The sequence below is a fragment of the Equus caballus genome, chromosome 16 (genome assembly GCF_041296265.1).
Source record: "Equus caballus isolate H_3958 breed thoroughbred chromosome 16, TB-T2T, whole genome shotgun sequence".
In the NCBI taxonomy this organism is placed as follows: Eukaryota; Metazoa; Chordata; class Mammalia; order Perissodactyla; family Equidae; genus Equus; species Equus caballus.
In genome coordinates this window covers 3,805,165-3,829,412 of record NC_091699.1, presented here as the reverse complement: position 1 = coordinate 3,829,412, position 24,248 = coordinate 3,805,165, and the positions used below count along the sequence as shown (strand labels likewise).

Below are 24,248 nucleotides of genomic sequence, written 5' to 3'. Positions count from 1 at the left end.
CTGCTTTCATTTCTACATGACAATGATTATCATGGACATGATATCAGCAAAAAATACATGACTTTGAAGATTAATTTGAAATTGATGGGGAAAAGGACCATGAAGAAAAAAGATAAAGCTTAGAATTTTATATATGTATATATATACTCACATGTCTGTATATTTAGAAGATAATTTTGTCCAGACCTAAGTGATATTCTTCCTTTCTACATTAATTGTAGTCCTTGCACTCTAAGCATAACATAATATTTTTAATTCTGTACGTGGATGAATGAACTTATAACCAAGTCCTGGGTACACACACAAAAAGCTTTGTCTACATTTTCACAGTGCAGATTCTCTGAATCACTCTTCTTAGGGCCCCCATCACCTCTCTGTTTCTCAGGCTGTTGATGATGGGGTTTAGCATTGGGGTCAGCATGGTGTAGAAGACAGCCAGAACCTCGTCCTTTGTTGGAGATCTGAGGGATCTTGGATGTAGATAAGTGTAAAAGAGTGGAACATAGTAGAAAGTCACCACAGTCAGGTGGGTGCTGCAGGTGGAATAGACCTTCTTCCTCCCTTCTGCTGAGTGCATGTGGTAGACAGCAAGGACAACCCGGCCATAGGAACATGCAATGCCAATGAAAGGAAGCATGAGGAAGAGGATGGTGCTGATAAACACTGTGTACTCTTAAACCCAGGTATCCATGCAGGCCAGAGTCCACATGGCTGGGACATCACAGAAGAAATGGTTGATGGCCCTGGATTGACAGTAATGGACATGGAAGGCATATGTCGTGTGGGTGCAAGAGTTTACAAAGCCCATTATCCAAGATCCTATTATCATCAGCACACACACTCTTTTGCTCATAAGACTGGAATAGTGGAGAGGAAAGCAAATAGCAATATAATGAGCATAGGCCATAGATATCAAGAGCAGTGCTTCTGCACCTCCTAAAGTCAAGAAAAAGAAGCTCTGAACCCCACATCCAATAAAGGAGATAGATTTGTTTCCAAAAAGAAAATTAGAAACCATTTTGGGGACAATGGTGGAGATGTGATTCAAGTCAATGATGGAGAGCTAAGTAAAAAATACATGGGTGTGTGGAGATGGGTGTCCAGGAAGATGAGAAGCATTATGGACAAGTTGCCAAACAGAGCCATTAGGAAAATCAGAACAACGAGAATGAAGAAGAACAGGCCAATTTTTGATGGTGGAAACAACCCCAATAAAATGAAATCAGTTGATATTTGATTATAATTTTCCCTAGGGCATTAATATGATTTTTCCTAGAGGCAGACACAAGAGTAAGTGAGTTAAGTATAAAACTATAAGTTCTTTTTAACTTATTATTTTAGACTGTGTATTATTTAAAATTTTATAGCTCTTAAATGAAGAACTGAACTTATCTATTTTGGGAAAAATAAACCTCATTTTCTGATCCAGAGATTAAAATGTGAATATGTGAACATTTTTGGCCAAAATATTTTGTAAGAAGATGCTAAAATTATTTTTAAAACAAGATTTCTGTTTTGACTTAATTAGGATAAATACGTTTTACTGCCCTACACAAACTGAGGTATCCTTAAAATATATGCTGTATTCAAAATGCCTGAGTATAAAATTTATGTAAACCAATACTTCATGGAGTTCTAGTATCAATAAATGTCTATCACCCTTAAGGGATGATTTTCTTGTCATATTTTGCCCCAAAACTTACCTCTAAAATTGCAGTAGCCTATCAGCTCATGTTTGAGGGGCTTTCTTTCTTAAATCTTCTTTTCACAATAACGTCAAATGAAGTTTTCCTGAAGTCAGGTATTATCATTTGTTTCATTTATTCTGAAATATAGTATGAACCCTTATTGTCAAGTTCCACTTACAAAAAGTCATCCTCCTCTGCCTCCTCACTCAGGTTCTGAATGCTGCAGTTAAAGAAAACCCTTTACTTGACCATCTACACACACTTATTGTAGCGTTCATGACTCTGATCAAGATTTCCCAAATAGCGTGTTTTCTGTCTTTCTGCTTTGCTGGCACGTTTATAACATTATACATTGCTTTATGACACTTTCTCTTACTCATTCATTTTTCCATTTTGTTTTTTGTATTAAAAATTATCTCCACTTTTAGATAAGTGTGTGAATTTAAGCATATATACTTATCATTTCTCTCTTTCAAAGCCCAAATATTATGATGATAAAGAAATAGATGTCATAAATTAAAAGACCTCAGGTAAGAAAAAGGCACAATGAGAAATGAAGCAGTTCAGAACTCTTTGAAAGAAGGAATTTGGCTAGAGAAATGGTCAGTTATGTAAATGGAAAAAAAGGACAAGGCACCCTGAGAGTCTTCATGGAGGTAGGAGGAGGATTCTCCTCCAGAGACGTCGTAAGTGAACAAGCTCCACACAGTGTGTGATGTTTTAGTCTTAAGTATTATTTTAGAGCCCAATTTTCCCAGACTTTTAAGGAAGTTCACAACGAAAGAGGAAGATGTACTAATATGCACACATGCACACACAAATACATATTCACACATGCCCCAAACAAATATAAAGTGAGTTCTACGTCATTGGGAAAATACAGAAAAAGAATACACTTTTAAAAATTAGGATTCATATCTTCAAAGAAGTATGAAACATTATTGTTCCACAATATATTATTAGATTTATTTCAAACCTGTCAGATAATAAGAAAGGGCTTTACAAATTAAAATATATAATAATCGATAAAGTGATTAAGTGAAAGTTTCAAAGACAAAGTGAAAAATCTACTGGATTTAAAAGAAAACAGCAACAGCAACATAAAAAGATTGTCATTTTGAAAAGTTAGGAGAACTGGAGAATTAAAGTAGGGAAACCAGTGTATGCTTGTTGTTATTCCTAGAAATGCATATTGCCAAATAATAATGGAGTTAATATTATCAAAAAACCATTTTTCAGAATTGATATATATGATCCACCATATTCAAACACCATGAACAGAACACAGAAAAGTAAATGAGAAATATTTTATTGAAAGATATTTTCTTGAAAATTCTAAATGTCTTCATGAAAACACTTTCTGAAAATGGTCAATATTGCTGATAAATTTATGACCTGAAAAATGCCTTGGACAGAGTAAATACTCATAATAATGAAAAGAACTATATATATAAATAGTAACTAAATGATCATTAGATTTTACTATAGTTTATGTTTTTTTATTTTAGTAATATATACTGGATAATGAAACAATGCTGTCAACCTTGCCCCCACAGACCCAAAGTAGGATGTGACCATGTTCAAAGTATGGGAAACAGATGGAAGTTGTGGTATGTAGAGTGGGAGGGTTTCCATTCTAAACTCTCCACAGACAAAAATCTGTTAGAACTAATAAGTTCAGCAAAGTTGCAAGATACAAAATCAGTTGTATTTCCATACACTAATAATGTACAATCCTAAGAAGAATATAAGAAAACAATTTCATTGATAATATCATCAAAAAGAATAAAATACTTAGAAATAAACTTAACAAGGAAAGCAAAAAATGTGTGCACTGAAAATCACAAAATATCCTGAAAGAAATTGAAGATGAGGCAAATAAATAGAAATGCATCTTGTGTTCATGGATTGGAAAAATAATATCATTAAGATGTCAATACTACCATAAGCAACTTCAAGTTCAATGAAATGCCTATCATAATCCCAATGAGATTATCTGCAGAAGTGGAAAAATACATGCTAAAATTCATATGAAATCTCAAGCTACTCTGAATAGCCAAAACGATCATAAAAAAGAATTGAAGTCATTTTTTTCTGATTCAAAACTTACTGAAAAGCTATTATGAAAAAAATAGTGTAGTATTGTCATAAAGACAAGCATAAACCAATAAAATAGAGATACCAGAAAAAACAAATACCCTCACATGTATGGTCAAATGATTTTTAACAAGGATCTCAAAACCATTCAATGGGGATGGCTTTTCAACAAAAGGTGATGATAAAACTGAATATCTAGATGCACATAATGAAATTGCACCATTACTTTACACTATACACAAAAAACTAAATGAGTGGGAGAGCTAAATAGAGCTAAAACTATAAACTCTTAGAGGAAAACACAGAGAAAACATTTCGTGATATTGGACTTAGCTGTGCTTTATTGAATATGACACCAAAGCATGTACAAGAATAAAAATATAGATAAACTGGACTTCATCAAAATTGAAAACTCCTGTGACTCAAAGAAGTTTATCAGCAGAGTAAATCAGCACCCCACAAAATGGAAAAATATTTGCAAAATATATATCAGGTAAGGGATTGATACAGGGAATATGTAAATAACTCCTACAACTCAACAACAGAAAATTAATTTAAAAATTAAAATTTAAAAAGAGTAGATTCATGCAGAGTAAAAGAGCAAGTAGGAAGCAACATTAAGATTACCATGGGTGCCACGTAACCACTCTTCTTTCATGGGAAAAAAATATAATCACACAGCAGGAAGTAAGAAAGGCTGAGCATTACAATCCTTATTGAGTATTTGGACCCTTAAGTGTTAGGTTTATTCTTCAAGTTTCACTCGAGCACATCCAAAGCACACTCCAATGTAATTAGGCCCTACCTCTTCCCGTGACCCTCATCTCACTTCCCATCTAGAAAGCGCATTTATGAATCAGCTGCAAAACCACTTTCTGTTGTCTATTTCATACTCTACAATTCCTCCTGAACACCATCGAAAACGTGCAGCCACTCGCTCAACATCAAACTGCATGTCAGATCTTTTATTTCTTAACTAACTCTTACATAGATTACATCACTCATTTTCTAAACTGATCACTTTAAATCCTGAATGATTTCAATAGTAACAGTAACCAACACTGCCAAAGCGGTTAACAATGAAATCAATACTTTTGTGATCACATTTCCTTGAATGAAAACACCTCTACATCTGAAGAATGTAATTCATGTTACCTACACTGTTGTCAAGCATTTTTGACTTGGCTTCAGTCTTCCCTGTTTCCAGAAGATACATCACAGACTGTGGATACAATGCATCCTCTCTTCTTCAGTGAATATTCTTTATCCTGCAAATTCATGTTTTCTACAAACGTCTCGGGCCAATTATGGCCAAATAAACTCTTCTCAAATTTGAAGTATGACTTAAATTCATATAAACTTTTATTGTATATTGTATCATAGAGTATCAAAATTATTTTCAATTATATTTCAGAATATGGTATTGTTGCATCTAGACCCATGTATTATTCACCATAGTTCCAGAACGGTAGTTCATAGACAGTATCATCATCTGCCTTTCTGTCAATTTAACCATATTTTATTGTCATTTCATGATCAATTGTTCACAAATAGATCAGTTCTCAGAATTGTATAATATCACATTTTAGGTTTACAAAGAACTCATATCTGAAAAAAATGTGAACCAGTGTTCAAGCAGCCCATCCATTTCTTATTTTTAAGGGTAAAATATTTATATATCTTATTCAAACCCACTATATTCAAATGGAATTTTTTTTTTGGAGTTCCCTGGTTAATGAGATGTCTGAATGTATCCATTGCTTATTATAAAAAGAAGTACTTAATTCTGAATAAAGCTCTCTTAAACACTTGCTGAAGAGTTCTTAAGTGGCTAGTAAAGATAAACATACAATTAAGATTAATACCTTTAATTATCTCCACACTTTCACAAACTCACTGGCTTGGTTAGCTGGCAGTGGTCCAACTGTCATAAAATGAACAAAGTCATTTTCTGTAAATTTCCTTGAATATTTTCCAAACAAACATACATATTAAACTTCCATCTCTATACTTGAAATTTTAGGTACATCCAATGAAACTCAGCAGCAAGAATGATTCTAGGGCTTCTTTACCTGGAGATTTAGTCTAATGCTCATTTTTTTTTTTTTTTTTTTTGGTATTCACTTGGGTATGTTCTCTGAGGCTTCGAAGTAAGCTAAGTCACTAGTTTCCCTGGATGGCTGTAAGCCAAGTTTGGAGAAGGAGTTGTGATAATTTATTTAGATGCTTCCACAGGTGTGTTAAGGGCCAATTCAGTTGGGAAACAAACAAATATATTTATTCACATTCTTCCAATATAATTACATCTCTAAATTTTTATGGATCATATATTTCATACATTTTTGTTTATAAGTGCACAGTAAATATGTGTCTCCATATATTATTTCCCATTTTTGATTATATTGGCCTGAAAATTTATTAAATTAAATGAAATTTAGTTAGTTTAATAAAAATGTATACATAAAACTTCTTATTGTATCACACATATGTGAGTTATCTCTATTTTAGTTACTACATATTTTCCAATTATTTCTCTTCTGTTGGAAACACCCATTAAACTATAAACAGTTCAACTTAATAAGGAAAATAATGATAATACTCATTGATACATTTATATTTGCAAAACATTTAATAAAACAATGCTATTGAAGAAAATAGTCTAATTGTTCTTATATTTCTTATGATTTCTAGTAACCAAGTCAATTACATCTTTTACTTGGGAAGGAATAATATTGGCCTGGTTAAAATTGTTTAAAAATGTTTTAAAAATATTTGAAGTTTTGATTATAATGTGTCTCAGTGAAGACTTCTGTATGTTCATTCTGTTTTGAGTTCTTTGGGCTTCATGGATCTGGATGTTCTTTTCCCTCAGATTTGGAAAGTTTTTTGTCATTATTTCTTTAAATAAGCTTTCTGCCCCTTTCTCTTCATCTGCTCCTTCTCGGATTCACACAATGCATATGTTGGTGTACTTGTGGAATCCTGTGAGTTCTGTAGCCCTTTTGCACTCTTTTTTATTTTTGTTCTGCTGACTGGGTAATTTCAGATGACCTGTCTTTGAGCTCACTGATTCTGTCTTTTTCTTGATTAAGTCTAGTGTTCAGACTCTGCATTGCTTTTTTTCAGTTCAGTCATTGTGTTCTTCAGTTCTAGAATTTCTGTTTGGCACATTTCTCTATATTTTTCTTTTACCATGGCATCTGGTTTATCTTAAGAGAAGAAAGAAGAGTGTGAAACTTAAATAAACTCCTCAGCTTTTTTTTTTTAATTTCTGTATTCAGTCCAGTTAAATTATTCATAAAATCACACAGCTCTTACATGAATAATCACATTCATATATTTTGAAAAAGAAGCCCCATTCTGAAAAATGCAAGATTCAGATGACAAATATTTTCATAAAATTGAAAATATCTACAAAAGTATAAAAGAAAAAATTTCTATACGAATTTAATAGAATATGGATGTTTCAAGCCTTTATAAATTGACATATACACGGTGAGATATGCTTTTTTAATAAAACGAGTCAACTTGGAAAAGATTTTTTCTTTCCACAAATTATCATCCAAATGGTATGCAATCTCATTCAAAATCCCAATTTTTTGGTGGAAATTTTATAAACTAATTCTAGTAATTATGTGGAAATGCGTTGGGCTAAGAATGACTGAGACATGCTTTGATGAGCAAATATTTTGAAGGTAGAACAAATACTCAGTAAGCAAGATCTGGGTATATGGAAAAGAAAATAGCAAGCCATTGACGGTTAACTGTTAATGGCTCATGTATACCAAATCATGTGGCACATAATAAATATATACAATTTTTATTTGCCAATTGTACTTTAATAAAGCTGATAAAAAAAAGGTGAACATAAGCATGTCCAATGACTGAGAACTTCCACTCCTAGGTCTTTTCCAACAGAATTTTTTAATAAATTCTCCAAAGGGGAGTACAAAATATTCATAGCAGCAACATTTGTAATAGTTAAATCCTACAATATTCACATATGTCTGTTAACAAAACTGAGTTAGTAAATAGAGGATAGTTACCAAATGGAATATTCAGTAGCAACGTGAATTAATGATCTACAAATGTACAAATGACTGGAATGAATTTAACAGACATAATGTGAAGGAAAATAAGACAGATACAAAAAGGCACATGATATATGAATAAAACTCTTACATGACAAAATTAATCTATGCAATCAGAAGTTGTAAAATAGACTACTTTTTGAGTGATAGATAATGAAAGAGAGCACAGGGGTAGCTGGTGAGGTTCTGGACATGTCTGCTCCCCAGTCAGGACGCCAGTTTCAGTGGTTCCTATTTGTGAAAATCTACCAAGTGCTTGTAAATCATATTTTAAAAATTTTTTAAAGAAGAAAAATAACAGTTAATGGTCCATGGAATGACAGTGAAAAAGATGATTACAATATGATGATGACATGTTTTATTTGTAAGATATTCGCATCTATGCAAGCAGAGAGGGAGGATACAGCTTCCTTGTGTAAATGACTCCTGATCTGATACTTGAGATCAGTGAGAAATAGGAATTATCCAGTCAAAGAACTTTTTGTGAGGATTGTGGATAATATATTGAAGACACAGGCCGTTGTATCCCTGATACAATTCTGACTTGTCAAAACATTTCAGAGAACTCCATTCAATTTAGCATGAAGAGAAGATAAAGTTTTAGGTAGGATATTGTACTGTATGATGCTGCAAATGAGGGGGTTTACAAGCTAAAGGAGATAATTACTTACTATACTAAGGAGATTAACATGATCAATATATATATTGTAGCTAAGAAATTCTAGAAGAAATTCAAGCCTGTCAGGATATAAAGGGAGATAGACTTGTGCTGGGGGACTGCAGTCATAATAACACAATCAACTCTAGATTCTCTTAGCTTATGAGAATGGCTATTGGGATCCTCCCCAAGAAGACACCATTCTGGAAAATTTGAATGGTGCAAGAGCTTTGAGATACCAAAGGAAGTAAGAGACCTTCCTGTATTGTTGCCACCATATTACATTCACTACTGAAATGTAGATATGGCCTTTCTACACAGCTCTGAGGCACATTAGATCACCAGTCTTTAGAGGCACCAATATTCACACATGAATGTCACAAACTTCATGATAGGTGCTATCTCTCTGTGACCATTCACTGTATCTACCCAAATAGAGTCATAGGAAGTCTTTGTGAATTAATCAAGAAGTAGAGATCGAATCCTTTCTATTTTTCCAATCTCTCATATTTATTTCCCCAGACATTTTAACTAAGACAAACTCCTCACATATCCCTATATCTCACTTGTGACGGGCTCATGTAAATAGATAAATGAAGGGCCACAGGACTTCTGGTTAAGCAGAAAGTCTAGAAATCATTTATCATCATTTTTTATCTGAGCTAGTTTGAGATGTCTTACAAAGCAAACATTTCCATATCTATGATAGAACCTAAATGCTTGCTTCCTTACTTGATGTACAGCTATGGCCAAGACATATTTCCACACTATGCATTAGATTCTTTATCTGCAGGATTTAACTTGGGAGTGGGTCATTCAAAGAACCAGGGCAAGTTCACAACCTCTAAGGGAATATGGATGCAACAGAAATAAACTCATGAAGTTTCTAGAGGAGCTCGTCACATGTTTCTGAGGCTGTCAATGGCACCCAGATGGGGCAACAGAGGTATCGTCACAGGACTCATCCTCAGGCTCATATTGGACATTCTTCATGGTTGCAGTCTTCAGACAAGATTCACCTCTATTTCTGAAGATTCTGTAAGTCTTTCAATCATTTTTAGTGTTATATTATCAGTTTATATTGGACTGAATTTATTTCTCTTTTTCCACTTAAGAACCCTAGCTAATAATATTCAATTCCAAACTCCATTTTAATTCAGTTAGAAAATCTTGCTAGGAAATATTCCAGTAAAGAGAGAAGGAGGACCTAGAGAAAGGCAGTGATAACAGGAATTGAAGAAGAGATCTTAAAAATGTTCAAGTAGAAACATTTAGAAAATTTTATGACTGAATGGTTTATTGTAATGCAAGAACAAAAGGCTTATGCTAACTTGCAATTGTCATTGGCTCACCATTTAGTCTGAAATATGTCTTAATGTCCCTCAAAATGTGTGAAGTGCTTAGTAAGTATTTGGTCACTGGTCTTAAGCAACAATTGTCTTTTTAATATTTTTGCATATTTTTAAATATTTTTCAAATTTCCCCAATTCTAGAAGCATGTAGTTAAGTTGGATGAAGTAAACCTTTCAACAACAAGCAACCATCACGGTTTTTCACATTATTATGACACTTTCATCCTGTTCCTTGTGAAGAAATAATTCCACTTAATTTAAATTTGGAGAGAAGCAAGTTATAGCCAATTACTATTCTACAAGTCAAACTTCTAATAATTTAGTGTTCTAGTAAATGCTTAATTGACATGCATATAAAATGTCAAAAATTATATCATCTATTCACATCTCTCCCACTGTTGATGGAATGCAAATTGACACAGTCATTATGAAAATCAGTTAAGGCTCCTCAAAAAATTAAAAATAGGCCCACCATATGACCCAGAAATTTCACTTTTGTGTGTATCTCCAAAGGTAATGAAGTCGTTGTCTTGAAGAGGTATCTGCTTGCCCATGTTCATTGTACTATTATTCATAACAACCAAGACATGGAAACAATCTAAGTGGTTATGGATGGATGAATGGATAAAGGGAATGTGGTAAATATAAATACAATGAAATATTATTCAGCCTTAGAAAAGAAGGAAATCTTGTCACTCACTGTGACAACATGGATGAACCTGAAGGATGTTACACTAAGTGATATAAGGAAGACACAGGAAGAAAAATACTGCATGTTCTCACTTATATGTGAAATATAAAAAAGTCAAACTCTTAGAAGCAGAGGGTAAAATGACACTTACCAGAGGATGGACTGTGGGGGAAATGGGGAAATTTTAGTCAAAGGATACACAACTTCAGATATGCAGGATAAAAAGCTCTGGAGCTCTAATGTAGAATAGGGCGACTGTAGTTAATAGTGCTGAATTATGTACCTGAAATTTGCTAAGAAACTGGGTCTTAACTGTTCTCAACAACAAAAAATTAACTATGTAATGTTGTGGACATGTCAATTAGCTTGATTGTGATGATGGTTTCACAATGTATATGTATATCGAATCATCCTACTGCACAACTTAAAACAATACAATTTTATTAGTCAATTGCATTCAATAAGGTTGAAAAAATGTAAATTATTATACAAATAAGTAAAATATTTGGTTCCAATTAGAGCGGGTCCATCCTAAGTCGTCTATTGTTCTTTGGTCTTAATTTACTAATTTTGAGAGATAAAGAATTGTAGAACTGGTATGCTGAATGGCATCATGTTTATGCATTTTCCATTTTCATTTATACATGTTAGTTAATCCCCTTTGCCCATGAGTTAGAGGAAAATCCATTCCTTTAATATTGCTGAAAAAAGAGGTTCACAAAGAAAAACAAAAATTATGCCTTAGAACATACAATTATTATGTGAAACCTTAATTTTTTGAATCTTCTAGATTAATTTTAGTTCCTTCACTCTAGACATGGAATATCAGTTTTCTTCATGACTGGACACAGCTGAAAAGATGTGTAACTGAGACTTGGAGACTAAGACAGATGGTTTGTCTACCTTTTCACTGAGTGGATTCTCTAAATCACTCTTCTCGGGGCCCCATCACCTCTTTGATTTTCAGGCTGTAGATGACAGGGTTGAGCCTTGGGGTCAGGAGGGAGTGGAAGACAGCCAGAACAGTGACGTCTGTAGGAGATTGGCGGGATCTCAGGCACAGGAAGTGTAAGCAAAAGGCACATATTAGAAAGTCATCACAGTGAGGTGGGTGCTGCAGTTCGAATAGACTTCTTCCTCCATTCTGCTAATTACATGTGGTAGAGATCCAGGCGAACCCAGACATAGGGACACACAGTACCAATAAAAGGTACCACAGGGGCCGGCCAGGTCGCCCAGAGGTTAAGTGCGCATATTTCACTTCAGCAGCCCGGAGATTGCCAATTCAGATCCTGGGTGAGGACATGGCACCATTTGGCAAGCCATGTTGTGGTAGGAGTCCCACATATAAAGTAGAGGAAGATGGACACGGATGTTAGCTCAGAGCCAGTGTTTCTCAGAAGAAAGAGAAGGATTGGCAGCAGTTAGCTCAGGGCTAATCTTCTTCAAGAAAAAAGAAAAAAGGCAACACAAGGAAGAGGGTGGGACTCATACCTTGTATACTCATAGAGCCAGGTTTCCATATAGGCCATAGTCAACATGGCTGGGACATCACAGAAGAAATGATTGATGGCTCTAGATCAGCCATAAGAGAAATGGAGGGCATATACAATGTGAGTACAAGAGTTGTTAGAGACCATTATTAAGGATCCTATTAACATCAGCACACACACTCTTTTCCTCGTATGAATAGCATAGTGGAGAAGAAAGCAAACAGCCATATAACAATCATAGAACATAGAGGTAAATAGAAAGCCTTATGCTCTTGCTAAAGTCAAGAAGAGGGTCTGAATATAATACCCAATGAAAGAATATACTTATTTCCAAACAGAAGATTAGAAGCCATTTTGAGGACAATGGTGGAGATGTAGTTAGGGCCATGAAGGAATGCTGTTTAAGTAGGAAATACATGGGTGTGTGGAGATGGGTGTCCAGTAGGATAAGGAAGATCATGGACAGATTGCCAAACAGAGCCATCATGAAAATGAGAACAATGAAAATGAAGAACAGGCCAATTCTAGATGGTGGAATAATCTCAATAATTGACAATTTTCCAAGGGGTTTTCATTAATATTTTCCTAAAGACAGACACAAAATTGTAAGTATAGAGTAATAAGGCATTTCTAATTTATAATTTTAGTCATACTATTATTTATTCATGAAAAATTGCAGCTGTTAAATGAAGAACAGAATTACCTATTTTGAAAAAAAACTACAGTTTTTGACTCACAGATAAAAGCTTGATGAGACAAACATCTGTGGCCAAAATATTTTATAGACATCTGCAATGTAAGAAAAAATGTATTTCTTTAATGAATTTATCAGGATGTAGATATATTCCCCAACATAATTCCAGCATTACTAATTCCAGACCTTATACTTTAAATGTATAGGAAAAAATTCAATGCAAATGCATAAAATATAGACCAATATTTGAATACATTTTTATGACCCTCGGGGAATGAGCTTTTCTTTTATAGTGAAGCCCTGATACTTCTCAGACTGCAGCAGCCTATCAGCTCACGTTGCAGACCTAAACTCATTTTTTTGAATTCTCCTCAAGAAGTTTGCCAAATCAAGCTGCTTAGACATCATTTCATTATTTGCTTCTCCCTTTCAGAAATCTACAATGAATCTTTATTGCCAAACACCATTCATGCAAAGCAATTTTCTTCTGCCTCCTCACTCAACTTCCAACTGCTCAAGTTAAAATAGACCCTTTTCTTATGAATCTATACTGCAGTTTCATTGTAGCCTCCATGACTCTGCTCAAGTTCTCCCAAAAGACATGCATTCTGTCCATCTGCTTCCCAATGTTCATAGAGCATAGTACATTTCTTTCTGGAATCTTTTCTTACTAATTCATTTTTTCCCTTTCGTTTTTATGTATTTAAAACTCTATTTGTAAATGAGTGTGGGAGTATAAACACATCTATTTATCACATCTCTGCCATAAAACTCGACTAACATGATAATAAAAAGATAAATGTTATCATTTAAAGAAAGTGTGGATGAGAGTAAAGAAGGGGAATCAGAGATGAAAGAGTTCAGGACCTTTTGGAAGAAAGAATTTTTAGAAAAATTCAATCACTTAAATGGAGAAGGGGAGATGGCATCCTGAGAATCTTCTTAGGGTTAATGAGTGGTTGAATTCTCTTTCAAAGAGAATAACATCAGTGAGCAAGCTCAGCATGCCTTGCCCAAAAAGGGGCTCTAGGTCTTTGGTCTTATAATACTACTGTAAGACCAAAGGTCGTCAGACTTTTGAGGAAGTCTCCAAATGAAAGAAGGAGATACACACACAGAGACGCACAGGCACACATACTGAGTTAAAAAATGATTGGTAAAAATGCAAGAAATCTTTACAAAATAATTTCACATTCAGAAAAATATGAGAAGTTAAACCCAGAGTACAAATATCAAGAGTAATATGAGGAAATGAGAGATGACAATAAAGGAGTTCTAAAAATTAAAGATATAATAATTAATATAATAGATTCAATGAAAGCTTTTAAAGGTAAATTGGAGGAAATGGATCAGAAAGAAAACAACCACAACCAAACAAAAGTCTGACATTTAGAAACGATAGAATTAGAGAGTTAATACAAGATGATACAATGTATACTTATGGGCATTCATGTTTCCTGCTATTGAGTCCCTCTAGTGACTTTTTCTTTTCCAGTATTGTATTTGTTATTTTGGATTGGTTCTTTTTTATATTTTCCAATTCTTTGTTGATGATCTCACTGCCTTCATCCATTCTTCTCCCAAGATTAGTGAGCATCCTTAGGACTTTTTGTTTGAAGTCTCTGTCAGGGACATTGTTTATTTCTGTTTCATTTAGTTATTTTTCTGGGGTTTTGTCCTGTTCCCTTGCTTGTAACATATTCCTTTTCCTCCTCATTTTGCCTCTTTCTCTGTACTTATGTCTGTGTATTAGATGGATCAGTTGTGTCTCCTCATCTTGGAGAAGTGGCCTTATGTGAGAGGCACCTTTTGAGGCCCAACCGTGTCCTTTGTCCTTCCCTCTCATTGCCAGTTCCAAACTTCCAGGGGTTTCCCCTATGTGGGCTACGTATGTCCTTGTGTTGTGGCAGGGTTGCTTTTGCTGCAGATTCTCATGGCATCTGGGTTGTCTCCCTTGCCCAGCTTGTTGTAATGCTCAGGTGTGTGTGGCTGATATGGACCCTTCAGTCAGTTTATTGGGTTTGGGGAGCCCCAGCACAGTTGGCTACAAGATCTAATAGCACATTCATGTTGCAGTTTTTATGTTAAGTGAGTATTCCCCCAGTGTACCTCGTTGCTAGGCTCAGGCGCTTACAATTGCTGTGGGACTTGGGCCTGCAAGGCTGTTGTCAGCTCTCTCAGGATTGTAGCTGAGTGAGGCTGGGCCCAGGCACAGGAGCACACAATTGTTTCAGGCTTTGGAAGGTGGGCCTGATCACCTATGTGGCTGTTTGCAAAGCCACTGATAAACCCCATGGCCCATAGGTCCACACACACTGTCAACACAGTCCTGGCCCATGCATATGTCCTGACCCCCTGGAGTGTCCATTCATGGAGCTCAAGGTACATCCATTTTGTCACAAATGGCAAGACTTTATGTTTTCTTATTGCTGAGTAGTAGTCCATGCTATATATATATATATACACCACATCTTCTTTATCTATTCATCCATGGATGGGCACTTAGGGTGTCTTCAAGTCTTACATATTGTGAATAATAGAATGAACATATGAGTGCAAATATCTTTTCACATTCATGTTTTCACATTTTTTGGATAAATACTCAGAAGTGGAATAGTTGAATCATATGGTAGTTCTCTTTTTAATTTTTTGAGAAATCTCTATAGTGTTTTCCATAGTGGCTGCACAAGTTTACATTCTCAGCAGCAGTGTATGAAGATTCCCTTCTCTCCACATCTTCTCTAACACTTGTTTCCTGTTTGTTAATTATAGTCATTCTGGTGGGTGTGAGCTGATATCTTATTGAGGTTCTGATTTGCATTTCTCTAATAATAGGTGATGTTTAACATCTTTTCATGTGTCCGTTGACCCTCTATATATCTTTGGAAAAATTACTGTTCAGACAGTTCTTCTGTGTATGATATACTTTCCGTCATATTTTCAGCTTGGATTATATCAATTATTCCTGATCTCAAGGTTTCTTTTGAAAAACCTACCTGTAGGCTTGTTGATGTTTCTTTGTATGTGTAGAGTCACTTTTCTGTTGCTACTTTCAGAAGTCTCTCTCCGTTTTAAAAGTTTGACAACTTAATTATAAATATTTTTGCGTAGACTTCTTTATATAGGGAAGAGGTGGAGCTCTCACAGGATGATTAGTAACATCTATACCCGCCTGATTGCAAACCTCTCTCTCAAAACCAAAACACAAGGAAAGCAGCAAAGAGGCCTTCCTTCTTGCAGAATGTTCCTGAATCCTGAACGGCAGTTCTGGTGACACACCCATTTAGGTGAGCAGCAGGAAAAAGAGAGCATCACTGTTCATCATTTTCTACATTATCAGCAGTTCCAAGAGGCTATCTCTATTTCTCCCCTGAGAAGAGAGCATATTTTTACCTTCTATTACATCCCTACGAACTCCCCAAGGTCCACCTGGCTTGATATTATCTACACAGCTAATTGTGACTTACCAGGCTTATGTTCCCTCTTTCTTTCTTCTCTTCTGAACTACTTACAGAGACAAAGGCAATTTTACCAAATTATATTATCACTTTTGTTGCACATATTACTGGCAACATACATTGGTTTTCTCTTATTTAAACACTTCATCCAAAAATTCTTTCCAAGCAGATATGTATGTGGCTACGATACTGAGCCATTATGTGGCCAAACCTATTTGATATGCTCTCTTACCTGGCTGGATGGTAGATTCTAGGTTCCAGGAAAGAGAAACTAAGAAGCTGAAAAGTAGACACACTACTAAAGGTCCCTCCATAAAAAAATCAATGTGGTCCTGGCAGACACAAACTATGAGAGCATGTTATGAAACGCAGATCTGGATTAACCCAGTCCTGGGCTCCTGATTCAGGTATGGCACTGCTTTGTCAGAAAATTAGCAACATATTAAGGACACAAAGCATTATGATTTTATAAATCAACTACAAAATGACCTGGGACTTTTCAACTATGGGAAATTTAAGGGAAATAGTGGTGAATGCTTTGTGATGCTAAGCAGAATGGAGTTTGATAACCAGATGGTATGCAAATAAAGTAACCAAGAGAAAATGTAAGTGGGGCCTCCCGAGAGAGTAGACATCCGCAGTCTACTTGTCTCGGCAGTGCATCCATACATGAGAAGTGCTCTTATCATGCATACAGGAGGCTCAGGATGCCTGATATATCCATCCACTTCATTCATTGCACTCACACAACCGCTGCCTGGGTGCATATACTCAAATAAAGAGAATAACATGCACAAACCTGCTTTTTCTAGGCATTGGCTCTGAATACAGGTGAGCAGCATGACACAGGAGGAAGTCAAGGCATCGCTTTCCAAAGGTGAACTGGGTGCAGCGTTCAGTGAGTGCACGCTTCATCTCATATGAAGGTTCTGCTCTGATACCTTTACAATCTATCAATCTAGTCTTAAGAAGATGGCATACCGCTTTGCATCCAACGGGCCATCCTATCACCTCTTCGCTGATGACCAAGTCTTCATCACACAGACTATTGTACCCAAAGTCTCGCATTCTGGCCAGGAGCCCGATACTGGCAGGAATATTCAGTGTTCAGCATGCCCTATTATGTCACAGGGTTTCTTTTTCATCAAAGAGAGTGTGCTCCCCAGCACCTTTTCTAAGTTGGGTTTTGTTCAGGACTGGGTGAAGCTAGCAGACAGGAAAGATTGAAAAGTGGAGAGTGCATTCAAATGAGAGATGGAAGACCCCTCCTTACAAAGCCACCATTCTTTTCCCAACTCCCCACCCTCAGGCTTTCTCCTTGCTACAACCTAAGTTTAGTTTGGGTGTTTCCCATCTCATGCAACATGACATTTTCCTTTCACCTGAGAACAGTGGGGTAGGAATTTGACACAATCCTGTCACTGCTCAAAGTGTAGCTTAGTCATGGGATGGATTGCAACTCTGACGCAGAAAGTCCCCTTGGGGCTTCTGGAAGGAAAGGCCTGTATAGTGAAAAGGGGTATGACAGGGCATATTTTCTCTCACTGTCTGGACATTTGGGGCCAAGAATAGAATAGTCTTGTGACAATGGACAGAACACTCTCACTATGAGAGAAAATGAAAATCTACCACTCCTGGAGTAGTCATGAGGTTGTTGATAGAGCCCTTTCATCCTTGAGCCACAGGGGCTCTTGGCACTCTGCTGTGGGAGATAATGAACTCTGTATTGTTTTCTTAAATTAAGGTAAAATTCACATCACGTAAAATTCACTGTGAAAAGGTGAATCACCCACAATTCATTCTGGCTTAGGACATTCCCAGTGCTGTGTAATCATCACTGCTGTCTATACCAGAAGATTTCATCATCCTAAAGGAAACCCTGTACAAATTAAGCAGTCCCTCCCCATTCCACCCTACGCCCAGCCTCTAGCAACCAGGAAGGGACATTCTATCTATTGATCTGCCTTTTCTGGACTTTTCGTATCAGTAGAAACATAAAGATTTCTCCTTTTGTGTCTGCCTTCTTTCACTAGCATAATGTTTTTAAAGATTGTACACACATCAGCTGTTCACTTCTTTTCATGGCTGATTCCTATCCCATTGCATGGATGTACCCATTTTTGTTTCTCCCTTCATCAGTTGGTGGACCTTGCACCTTGAAATACTGTGCACAGGCCTGATGAGAATATTCCTATACAAATTGTTGGTTGTATACCTGTGTTCGATTTTAGGGGGTAAACATCTAGGAGTGGAAGTGCCAGGTCATATGGTTATTCTATGTGTAACTATTTTAAACAAACTTCAAATTCAGGTTGAAATTTACTCCACAAAATTGAGTTTCAGCACCAAAAATAACAGCCATGTTTTCTGTACTATTGGTAGAAAAACCCAAAAACAATTGCTTTGGTAGGTTTTCCAAGTTTTGCTTGTAAAGCGCGATAAGACAATAGATATAGTCATGGAGAAAGACAGAAGAAAATAGACAAATCAGCTGCTGGTATCCATGACCTCTGACTCTGTCTTACCCTGAAACAGAGCTGTTCAGCATGCCCATGGGAAGCTTAGGAAGACATAGGCTCAGCACAGGAATGTGAATAGCAACAAGCAGACAAAATTTTCTGTAGTAACCCCTCAGTGCTTCCTCAAGGGCCCCTTCTAATCATTAAGTTTTCCTCTGTATGAGCCATCCTTCTTTGTCCCTTTGTATTCCGTGCAACTTCTTACAGAAGACTTAGTATTTGGAACATGATGATATGACAATTATGGATATCAGGTTCTCCCCATCCCCAGCATTTCTTGTTTCTTCTTATTACAATAGTCCTGTTAGTTTCTTTAGTGAATTTTCTGATCCACTCCTGCAAGTTCTGTATTCTTTCTCATGTGTGGCCCCTGAAGTCTTTGTCCCATTAGCCCAAGGGTCAGCTAGGGTTTCTGAGTTTACCGGGTCTTCAGATGTCCTCCTTGGGAAAGAGGGTGAGCGAATTCTCTATGTGAGAGGAAGAGAAATCATATCCTTTGGTGAAAATAAAGAGAGTGTGTTGGCCAGCATCCACTTCCGCTTTCACGCTGGCACACAGAAGGCTATGCTTCCTAGACCTCTGGGTTTTGGAAAGGATGTGTGTCACCTTCCGACCAATGACGTCACTTTTAACCCAAAGAATAAAAGAGGATGTGTAAGACCCTAGATGCTCTTTCTGCCCTTTGGTGGCAACTGAAGAAGGCATCAGTTTCAGATGGTGTACCAACAAGATCGTGGGGCCTCCATCAGCCTTGCTCCACGTGACTTAGGAAGCAGGGGTCCCTTCACCTCAACTATCAATGTATGATGTAAATCTGAGGAGAAATACATCTTTAGTCATGACTTTCTCAATTTGTGAATTTATTACCAGAGCATTACCTAAGTTATCCTGGAGATTACAATGGCCTACCCTCTCAGATCGTCTAACAGATAATTCTTCCAGAACAGCATTTGCCAAATCTCATGCTGCTGTGTTCAGCATTAATCTCTCCTGTTTGCTGCCTGTCACACATGGGGCCCTGGAAAGAGACTGTGAGGGGGAGGAGTCCGTGTGGAAGGTTTAGGGAAGGGTTCTGGGGAGATATCCCTATGGGAAGTTAGCAAGGCGGGGATAGTTGAAGGAGAAGCTGAAGCACAAGACAGTTGCCACTGAGTCTCTGCCAACCCTCAAGGATCTCTGGATCTGGGATGGCCCTTTGGTCTTGTCCCAAATTGAGACCAAGCTTCTTATTCCCTTATCGGCCAGACATGGGCCTCTGGCTGTCCCTCTAGAGAGCTGTGTCCTAAGATTAGGTGGTTCCCTATGCTGTGGGCATGTCCTGTGAGGGAAAGAGCTGTGAGCTCTCCTCAGCCAATGTTCCCAGGAGCTGTGCGGTGGATGCATTGGACTTGAGTATGACCCTGGGCTGAGTCTCAATGTTTCCATGGCACTTCTCCTTCACCATCATCTTCCTTCCCAACCCAGTTAATAATCTCACAAACTGAGAAGTCCTTGGGATGACATACATAGAGCTTCTGCATTTCCCTATGATTGGATGAGAGAACTCATTGGTGAAGACCAGAATCTCTCTCTCCAGAATACAGACCCCTTACCCAGGGGCTTTGGTAGATCTCCAGAAGTGTTCCAAACTTAGCTGCAAATGCTGAAGTTGTTCCTAAAACAGTGGCCACAGATTTGCTCTAGTCTGGTGATTGTAGTTAGACAGAGTTCAACTCCCTAAGGAGAGTCAGAGTGGTCTCCAAAGTCTTGTGGTCACTGGGACAGGCAGCGTAGACATCAAACCCTAAGGATAGGTTGAGGAGTCAAGAGGCGTTCTCATTGGTTTCCTCAATGGTGAAGGAAAGGCCAGTACATCTTGGTACTTCTTCCAGAGCCACCAAAACCGAGGGGGCAGCAGTCGGCTGAATGGTCCAATCTTGTCATTCAGGGACAAATCTTAAGGTGAGCCAAGGGAAAGGCAGTGTTTGACAGTCAGGTTTCCCATTCAGAGATGCTCGTGTCTTGGCAATTGGAGGTTGTATGAATATGTTTCCCAGGGCTCTGGAACACTCTGGCATGACTCCTTCACTGTGATGTGACAGATGACCAAGAGAGGCTTGCAGGGCACTGTGAGTAGGGGGAGGTGGTATTTAGCTGGATGGTATGGCTGTCAATGGGACAGATTTTTTGTTAGCTCCTGTAAATGGAAGATGCATCAATGAATGGACCACATGGCAAGATATTCTTGAGGGACGTGAGTGAGGAGTACAATCCCATGTCTTACACAACTTTGGAAAGACAGAGTTCACTCCAAATGTGATCTAGTTTTCACTTACACTGGAAGACGAGATGCAAGCACCCATCCCCAGCTTACACCTGCAACAGTTTAAACAGAACCCGGCTTTCCAGTTCCTGAAACATTTTGAGGATTGCTCTCTGACACTATATTCACCTGAAGCATTTCAAGAGATTCACATTATTATTTTCTCTTCCCTTTAGTTAGCTCTTAGGAAACCAGTTTTGGTAAATCATACTTCCCTTCAAAAATAAACCTGTCACCCATATTTTATAACTGCTTTACTCATGGACTTCAGCAAGCAATTTCCAATTTGAAAGCCCCAGGATGGGATAAACTGTCCCTCCTCTGCCAAAGCTGTACCCATGTGACTCACTGAATGTTGCTACCTGCTGGGTCAGCTCTCAGTCCTGGAGGAGACATTCTTGGGATGCCCCTGCCTTCATCCTGGCCCTGGACTAGCCCTGGGACCTGCCACGAGTCTTTCTCCCTGGAGGGAAGCACAGCCTTCCCCACCTTCCTCTGGCAAGTCTCTTTCCTGGGTGGCTGTGCTGTATCAGCAAGGGCCTGGGCTGCCGGGAACCAGGATTGATCCTCAGCTTCTGGCTGTCCCGAGACAGCCTCCCTGGCAGAGTCCAGCCTGCTGAGTGTCTGAGTGACACTTGCAGCCATCAGCAAGGAGGGGATAACTCAGAAGTGACAAGCGATTCATCTGGTCCTTGTTTACATGGTGTTTCCTGGGGATGAGGCTCAAAAGACCGGGAGGTCACCCTTTAGCTGTTGGCTATCAGGTGGGTTCTCCAGTTGAGCCAGACCAGTGTCTGTTGGACACCCACATGGGGAGCATTTCCGGATTATACTTGGTGAAGCTGTGTCCATGCACATCCACAGAACATTAGTTTGGTGGCATTGCCACAGGACCCCCAACTCACACCCTTCTTAGGCCTCATCTTTCTAACTTTCCAACAGGAAAGTTTCACACCTCGATGACAGAACCACCACACAAGACTGTGGAAAAGACCCCAGTCACCCCAGGGGCTACATGCTTCATGGGCTCGGGCCCAGCTACCACTTTAGGAAAAACCAGTCAAATTACACCAGAGTGTGTAAACTGGTGATTGTCCAAGACCATGGACCTGAGAATCACACAGGCCCACAGGTCACCCTGGTCAGCAAGGAACACTGTGGGGTCATTCCTAGTCAGGATGATGGTCTGTTATCCTGGACAACCAGAGCTCACCTGGGATCCATCAGGTCCAGCCTGGAAGGAGTGGCCACGATGGACCTGACAGAAAGGCTAGCGGCATCTAGGGAATTTCTTCCCTAAGAAATAATTGCAGGCGGAAGTGCAGGGATGCTGAAAACTCTAGTTCACAGGGAGCACCAGGTTCGTTGAGGGAGACCCTGCTGTGGCGCTAAAAGCTGCATCCCCAATCTTTCCCCTTGGAGAGAAAATAAGCAGGAAATGGGAATCAGAGTCAGGGACCAGAATCCCAGGAGGACCAAGCCCAGGTCAAAGGTGAACAGGGAGACCCTAGAGGGGCCCAGAGAGGGAGAGTCCTGCCTGCCCTTAGTCCATTTGCACAGGACCTTCCTCTAGCGTCGCCCTCTCCACGTGCACATTTTGAGGTTTTACAGGATTTTCCCCACTTACAATTGATGCAATTCCAGGGACTGAATCAGAAAACAAGTTCCTCATTTGGGCAAGAGGAACTGGGAAAATGTTCCCACATCCTCCAAGTGCAGAAAGGCAGCCACGGTCCTGGGCAGGAATTGTGCTAGGCACAGGCCAGGGCCAGCTTTTTTGTTGTGGAGGAAGGTTAGCTCTGAGCTAACATCTGCAGCCAATCCTCCTATTTTTACTGAGGAAGAGTGACCCTGAGCTAACATCCGTGCCCATCTCCCTCTGTTTTATACGGGGGACACCTGCCACACCGTGGCTGGACAAAGGGTGCGTAGGTCTGCACTCAGGATCTGTACCAGTGAACCTCAGGCCGCCGAAGGGGACCATGGGAACTGAACCGCTGCACCACTGGGCTGGCCCCAAGCAAGTGCTACTTTTAAAGACACCCCCGTTTCCGTGGCTGTTGTTCTGCCAGAGAAAGTCCCTCCAATGTCTCAGCCCCAGGAGATCAGAGGGGTCGCTTATGCTCCAGGACCAGGTGAACCACACTGCAATGATCCTGTCCTCTGAGTGAGGGGGACAGGGGACTGTCCTTCAGCAGCCAGGGACGGCACTGGCACTTCTCCCTTCACCACATACCCTGAGCTGAGGACGCTGCGAGGTTTCTGAATTCAAGGAGGAATGTGAGATTCTGGATCTCATTTCCATGAGCACAGAGAGCGAAAGAACCACACGTCCACTCCCAGGCTGAGAAAGAAACCGAAATTTAATAGAATACCCAAACTTAGCATTTATAATTGATAACAAAAACATGGCCCCTCCAAAGAGGGAAATAGGCGCTGGGGAAAATGTGTGAGGGAGATGGGTGGGGGCCGTCGTCCACTCCCTTGTGGCCTTCAGGGGACCCCAGGAAATGGATCACAAAGTTTTCATTCACATCAGCATCTGAGAGGTGGCACCGTGCACCTGAGCGTCCCTGCTGTGTCCCTGCTGTAGTTCAGCTGGTCTCAGGAGCATCATCTGCCACCACCGCTGGGCTCTTTTTTGGGGGTCTAGTGTCTGGATAGAGAGAGGAATTTCCTATGGGGCCTCCCCCAGAATCACAGCATACTCTCCCCCCTCCCTGCACCCACTGTACCCTGTGCCCCATCCCGGGTGCTGAGTGATCAGTCAGCCAACAGCACCCCATTTGTCCCTGACACAGGGGCTGATATTTAGTGTCACCTACTTCACAGAGGAACAAACCAGTCCCAGAAATGTGAGGGGAATCGCCCATGACAGGACTGCTCAGCAGTGGATCTGGGGCCCCAGCAACACAGCTATCCGACGCCCCTGGCCCAGACTTGGCCTGAATCTGTACTGAGCCCCTGGGTTTAGCCATTGCCAGTCCAGACACTCACTCAGCCCTGGGCGCGAAGATGAGTGGCTCTTCTTGTCTTTGAAGAAGGGTCGAATCTTTCTGGTCCACTGGTATCGGGGCTCCAGCTGACAGGACAGGCTGTAGCTACAGGACAGAGTGGAGCTGTGGGTTCCCAGGAGCCACACCTGAGCTGTGCCTCCCAGAGCCTCCCAGCAGCTGGAGTCCCAGGGCCCCAGGGGTCAACGTGC

General features: G+C 39.1%; 1 pseudogene; it reads right to left on the bottom strand.

Moving 5' to 3' along the window:
* Positions 1 to 316: 316 nt before the first annotated feature.
* LOC138918145 (olfactory receptor 2L8-like) lies at positions 317 to 24,021 on the bottom strand (annotated as a pseudogene).
* Positions 24,022 to 24,248: the final 227 nt, after the last annotated feature.